Here is a 7,579-nt window from a genome sequence, read left to right on the forward strand (position 1 = left end):
AACAGTGTGCACGTTTTAAATAAAGCTTGATTGAAATTCACTAAGAATAACATTATCTGATCTTTCAGTGGGGAATTTTTGTAACATTCAGATACTTCAGTCATTACTTACAATCTGAGAATAGGAAGGTAATTATTCATGTGGGTTTGCATGGAAATTTAAACGCTGGGAATGAGTCCGACTAGGAGACGGAGAAACGGGCTCAGCAGTACCATCAGCTGCACTGTTAAAAAGATGTTCAGGACATAATATCTACTTACTTGTTTCTAACAATATGAAGGAGAAGAAAAGAGGATTGGTTCATCATCACCTATGTTGGGATTTTAAAGTCTAAAGGTCTCGTTGACTTTTTAAAAGCATTCGCCTTTATGATAAATAACAAGCAGGATTCATGATAAAATGTCAAATAATAACTTTTTTGTTTGTTTTTCTCTGCAACTCAGAGCAACTTGCAAAACGCTGTTTTGTGTTTTGCACAAGCAGGAGGAGACGAACTGCAGAAGTTTCAGGCCACAACAGCTTGTTTTTCTCAGTTCAACCAAACAGCAGATCAGGAATCAGCTGTTAACTAAAGCAGGGAGTGAAATGTGGGCTTTTAGCCTGACATGTGTGCAAAGCCTCCATGGAGCCCCTCTGGCGTCTAAAGGTGGTCTTTTCTCTTGTGAAATGTGACGTTGGCTCCTTGAAGCTGAGTCATCTGCAGTGATTTCAAATGAGATGAATTCAGTTCTTCCACATGATCAAAGATTTCTCTCAGCAACAGAATCAATAGTTAAGCCTTTGTGACAAAAAAAATTTTCTGACCTAAAACAAACACAGAAGCAACAAAATACAAAGATAATATTTCATAACGCTTTCAGGGGCTTTTTTTTCCCTTCTTTTGGTTTCTTTTTCACCAAACGAGAAGCTTTTTGTGCCACAACCCCGTTCAGCTTCAGGTGTCAGGGGAGGATTTACATGTGAATCATTTCACATGTATGTGGAACGGCAAAGACAAACAACATACATGTTGGTTCAGTCTGAAGACTTTGTGGAGCCCCGATGGGGAGAATTATAGCAGAGAAGGAGTGCACTGATCCTGCGTCGTAGATGCACATGTGCAAACATGCATGCACAATCAGATGATTGAGTTTTCATCCCATAATAATCTGCTGATTCAGCATAAATATAACCATTGATTGGTGACTTAATTCCCAATTCAAATTATCATCCTGGGTCCCTATCCAAGGTTGACATGAGCCTTGAGCTTCAGCATGACTAAATTATTCCCTGCTTCACCCCCTGTTGCCCCCCCCCCCCCCCCCCCCCCCCCCCCACCTCCCACCTCCCAACCCTCACACACACACATACACACACACACACACACACACACACACACACACAGAGTCCCAGTTCACCCATCTTTCTCCCCTGTATACCTCTCTGCGGTGCAGCCCAGGTGCTGATACAAGCAGAAATCCTCCATGCCCCAGTGCTCCCAGAACACATACTTACACACACACACAAAGCAAGCACACACAAATACGCCCACACACATACACACACACACACACCGCCTCCATTCACTACACTTGCTCAGAAAAGCCGAGGGGAGGCAGCATTTGTCTCCTCTCTGTTTGCGGTGTTTGCATGGAGGCGACATGAAAACATTGTGGTTCTTCTGCTCTGGGACGCTGCAGCTCGGCGGCTGCAGCTCGGCGGCTGCAGCACGGCGGCTGCAGCACGGCGGCTGCAGCACGGCGGCTGCAGCACGCTTTTTGTCTGCCGTGGAGGTGAGAGGCTGAAAATAAGAGATTATGGCTGTGATGCATTGGCACTTTTAGTCTTAAGTCACCCAAGGTTGTGGCCCTTCTGCCTCGATGAGGATGTAGTGTCCAATAAGAGCACTTTGTCAGTCCAAAGACAGAGAGCTGAAGGAGACAGAAGAGGAGAGACAAGTAGAGGAAGAGTGAAAAGTAGTAAACAAGATGAAAGAGGCAAAACAGGAAGAGGAGGACTGAATTGAGTCAGCCGGCGTCTCAGCTTCATCAATATCCTCTTATATAAATGTCAACTGTACCATTTCCCTCATCACTGTTTCACCACCCCACTGGCTTTATCCTCTGGTACAAGAGGAGGAACATCACTCTCTCTCATCTCTCTTTATCGTTTTTCTCCCTCCCCTCTTGCTAGATCGCCTTCTCCCCTTCTTTCCCTCTGCTTTCTTTCCCTTCTTCCTCTCATGCACCTTCTCTCTTTATCATTCTTCATCCCTCCTTCCCCTCCCTCCATCCTGTCTCCTTGCCTCTCATGGCAATGCGTCACTAGCCTGCCCCCATGAAGCAAGTCAATTTTCTGCCAGCTCGGCAGATGAATAAATCTCCCTGGCTCTGCTCAGAGCGATGGGGATATTTATCTAAGTGGAGTGTGTCCTCCTCGGCTCAACGCCACCGACTTCTCATCTATGCCCCCCCTCCCTTTTCCCCTTTTTTAAAGAACACAATGAGGGAAGCGATTGCTAAGGAGGATTGTGAGAGGTAAAAGAGGTAAATGAAATCACAAGAGAAGGAGGATAAAGAATAATAGAAGAGCCGGTGAGAGGACAGGAGAGGAGAGATAAAGGTGATGAGAGAAGAGTGAGAGGATTAGGCGCTGAAAAATATGAGGAAGATGGATGGAAGAGGAAAACACAGGAGCCGCCTCAAACAAAGCCTATAAAGCAGCAGACGGAGAAGCGAGGCAGGGGCATTAGTCGAGCCTGCTCGGGTTTAAACGGCAGGAACAGGAACAGATCTGGATGGATGGCAGCCCTCCTCCTTCAGGCCACACTCATCTGTTAGGGAGGAAGAGAGACGCAGGCTCGCTGTGAACAATGCTGCATGACACAAAAAGCCAGCAAAGGCGAGGATGAGGATGAAAATGATGATAGATGGATGAGGATATTTCATTTTCCGTCCGTATGAAACAAAAGAGTGCAGGTACATGACAGGCAGAGGCAGTTGATGTGAGGAAATGCTGCGTTGATTTGCAGCAAAATCAGAACAGATGGATTCATCCGGGCTCCACTTGCATCTCTTAAATGTTTAATGCAACATTTTGCAGTTTAACAAGTCCAGAGATTTAAAAAGCTCTGGGAAAAACGGGACGTTTGCAGGAAGGCGGGGTCGGGGGGGGGGGGGGGGGGGGGGGGGGGGGGGGGCTTGCTCGCTACTTGCCACGGCATTAAAGCAAAGTAAATAGCTGTTGTGTCTCATTATCATTCATTTTTAAGGGGGACAGTTAGTATAATGAATGCATGTGCCATCTTTTGCAGGCCCTCCTCCTCCTTCAGGATTAAGAAGAGTAATAATATCATTCACACAAGATAAAGTGCATGAAAATATATTTCCTTTGCAATTAAAGCAGCCAATTTTGCTTATGCACAACAGGCTCCATATAACACCAAGTTTTGCTCTTAATTACCTACAGTAACTGTGTGATATATGGGGTGTGGGCTTCTTTGCTGGGAGAGCATGATATGAAACAAGACGCTTTTAATAAAGCCATAAACACAAGCGCACGCCCTGTAGAGCAGAGCATGTGCCGCTTCGCGTGGGAGTGGGCGCTGCTTCATTTGTCTGCAAGAAAAAAAGTCTCAGAGACAATGATGAGCACCTGCACAAGCACCACACACACACACACACACACACACACACACACACACACACCTCGTCTTTTCTAGTGATAGATAGATAGATAGATAGATAGATAGATAGATAGATAGACAGATAGATAGGATGGAAATGGATGGATGGATGGATGGCTGGATGGATGGATGGATGGATGGATGGGTGGATGGATGGATGGATGGATGAATGGATGGATGAATGGATGGAAGGATGAGAAGTTTTTCTTCTCCCAGTCGGAGTAAACGATCCGGTTTTGCATATCTAAGTAAAAGTGCATCATTCATGTGGACGGACACAAACTGGCAACACATATGTTGTGGAACATTTCTGTCGTCCCCACATTAACGTGACAAACGCAGACACTTCTCATCAGAGACAAATGAAAGCTATTCTGACACAATTATGGTAAAAAACAATAAGAGCACAGTGTGAGCCACTTCATGATTGATAACAGTGCGGGGGGGGTTTGGTTTAAGCAGGCTCTCCCTGAGGGCTTCTCCTTTGGCATTAGTCAGACAAATCCCTTTGTCAGCCTCTCCCCCTGCCATTTTTATTCATAAGCATTTGGCCCCTGAGAAAGACATCAAACCAATCATAAAACGAGAGGTCAACATCATCTTTGCACAAAGTTAACCTCTGCATTGATGACGCTAATTCACATTTCCTCAGTCCAGCCTACAGGGGCTCAGCGGAGGAGGGGGGAGGGCGACCGGAGGGAGTGTGTACTCATGAATTCAGTGTGTCACATTGTGCTGGAAGTCCCTCTTGACCTGGGCCGCTCCACATGGGGTTTGTATTGATGGTGTTTGGTGAAAGGAGGCGAAAGTGAATGTTGTCCGAGCTGATTGGAATGACAATGCAGGCATATGGTTGTGTGTGTGTTGCTGTATGCTCATGGCAGGCACCATATTCCGCTGTGCAGGGTTGCCAGGTGCTCCATGGACGGACCCACTGAGAGTTGACAAATCATGCACAAATGCAACAGACCGGTCGTGGCTCTATGATTTAGAGGGGGGGGATCTGTTTGTCTGAATGATATGATTTAATTATTTCTTGTTTGTTTTGTTTGGTGTTTGTCCTCCTAATCAGAGGCCACCCCTTCAGGAGAGCTGTAAAAACCCCACAGAGAGCAAGAGAACACAGATAACCCGATGTAGTAGCGTCCCCTCCAACACAAAGCCACTTCTCCTGCCATGAATACTCAGCTCCACCCTAATGACTATTCAATACAGTCTGCAGGCTGCAGATGAACGGCCAATCCACAGCAGCATCTGCTGCAGGCCCAACTCGCCAGACGCCAACCTTGTAAGAAGGCCATTGCGGGCTAATTGAAAGACAGAGGCCATCTCTCAAAGACAGCGTTATAGTGTGTGTGTGTGTGTGTGTGTGTGTGTTGGGAGACATGACAGCGGGAGTGGTGAAGGAGGGGACAGAAAGAGAAGAAAAGAAAGGATGAAGGAGGTGAGGAAGCAGGAAAGAGGAGGAGGAGAGACCTTCCTCTCGGATAGAACAGCTGACCTGACTGTGTTTGGTCCCGTGCCGACGTTTTGACAAAGGCCTTATGGGCGTTGAATTAACACAACCCAGACCCACATGGTGCGATTAGACGGGCCCTGGGGCCTCAATCCTGCCTAGTTTTTACAACGTGGATAGAAAACCTGCGTGTCTTCTGAAACATCCTGGACGATGAGACATGATGAGGACGTATTTCAGCCAGCGATGACCAACAAGTCAGAGAATCCAGCTGGAGCCACGATTTCACGTCGGACTGATGAACAGCGATGCAGCTGCAGCCGGTTCCACTTCTTCCGATGACAGAGTTTCTGTTGCTTCCTCCTCCTGGTCTCTTCATCCTCCTTTGCATCAAATACGGATTTAAAAGAAGCAGAAAACACCCCCACAAATGAAAACTAAAGGATTGCTGTCATAATTCTCCCCAGTTCTCCTCTGGCAGTTTTTATTACCGAAGGCTCTGAATAATCTTTTCCACCCTGGCATTTCCAAATAACACAATCCTTCAGCATCATCGCTTGCAGTGTTTTATGGAGAAGTGTGGATGAGAAAGGAGGAACATTCAGCGGAAGCACTATCTGCTGCAGCTCTGTGGCATTCAGGAGGATTCATCAGCTGCCAGCAGACTGAGGGGGGGCGGGGAGGGGGTGACAGCTTGGTTATTGCAGCCTGGAAGAGAAAAGTTGGTGAAAGGAGTAAAAATGTTTTCAGAAATGTTAAAAATGTGGGGCGGCGCGGCACCGACTCCTTTCCAGCCACTGCATATGTGCATCCTCACAAAGTGTCCTCACTGCTCATGTTCAACAACAAGTGTACAGGCCCCAAAGCACAGCGGTGCCATCGGGGGGGGGGGGGGGCAGCCGGGCTGCTCCTGCATGGCTGCCGAGTGGCGGAGCACACACCTCCATCAGGTCAGATCCCCTGGTGGAAATCTCACCGTCTGCATCACAGGAAGGAAGGAAAAATGGAGCATTAAAGACACTTTCTCCAAACTATTTATTGACTGAATGGTTCTCTGTAGAGTCCAGTAGATTTTGCATTACGACAAGCAGAGAGCCATGAAAAGGTTTTGTTGGGGAAGGAATAACTCCACATTACGCACTCGGCATGGGGGAACTCCTGCACTTCTTCTGTTTCTTGGGAGACGGTGCACCTGTTTCATTTTTTATTTTCCCTGCGTGGAGACGATGTCAGGACTCCCAGTTTCCTCCCAGTCGTGTCCGAAGGGTTTCATATCAGTATGAGCTGGGACCTTCAGTCACAGGATCATTACCAGCAAAAATAATAAAAAAATAAAAGTTTTCACAGAGGAAAAATGATCATCTGCTGTTTTCAAAACAGAAGAAAATCAGGTTTTCCACTATTAAAAAATAAAAAGTGCAATAATTTGCTCTACATTCTTCCTACATCAAGTGTTTATTTTTTAGGACATTTTCTAATTTATTTTTATTTTTGTTTTTTTAGACTCTAGATAAGATTTCAGTCACACAGTTTAGTGTATTATTTTCAACATGTCGTTTTTATGGAATCTATAAACTTTACATTACTTTTCTTGCTTTTTTTCTGTGGAGGTGTGTACATGTTGAGTAAAGGTGTGTAAAGGTGTGTACATGTTGAGTAAAGGTGTGTAAAGGTGTGTACATGTTGAGTAAAGGTGTGTAAAGGTGTGTACGTGTTGAGTAAAGGTGTGTAAAGGTGTGTACATGTTGAGTAAAGGTGTGTAAAGGTGTGTACATGTTGAGTAAAGGTGTGTAAAGGTGTGTACATGTTGAGTAAAGGTGTGTAAAGGTGTGTACATGTTGAGTAAAGGTGTGTAAAGGTGTGTACATGTCGCGTAAAGGTGTGTAAAGGTGTGTACATGTTGAGTAAAGGTGTGTAAAGGTGTGTACATGTCGCGTAAAGGTGTGTAAAGGTGTGTACGTGTTGAGTAAAGGTGTGTAAAGGTGTGTACGTGTTGAGTAAAGGTGTGTACATGTTGAGTAAAGGTGTGTACATGTTGAGTAAAGGTGTGTACATGTTGAGTAAAGGTGTGTAAAGGTGTGTACGTGTTGAGTAAAGGTGTGTACATGTTGAGTAAAGGTGTGTACATGTTGAGTAAAGGTGTGTACATGTTGAGTAAAGGTGTGTACATGTTGAGTAAAGGTGTGTACATGTTGAGTAAAGGTGTGTACATGTTGAGTAAAGGTGTGTAAAGGTGTGTACGTGTTGAGTAAAGGTGTGTACATGTTGAGTAAAGGTGTGTAAAGGTGTGTACATGTTGAGTAAAGGTGTGTAAAGGTGTGTAAAGGTGTGTACATGTTGAGTAAAGGTGTGTAAAGGTGTGTAAAGGTGTGTACATGTTGAGTAAAGGTGTGTAAAGGTGTGTACATGTTGAGTAAAGGTGTGTAAAGGTGTGTACATGTTGAGTAAAGGTGTGTACA

Source organism: Telmatherina bonti (genome assembly GCF_933228915.1).
Source record: "Telmatherina bonti genome assembly, chromosome: 3".
NCBI lineage: Eukaryota > Metazoa > Chordata > Actinopteri > Atheriniformes > Telmatherinidae > Telmatherina > Telmatherina bonti.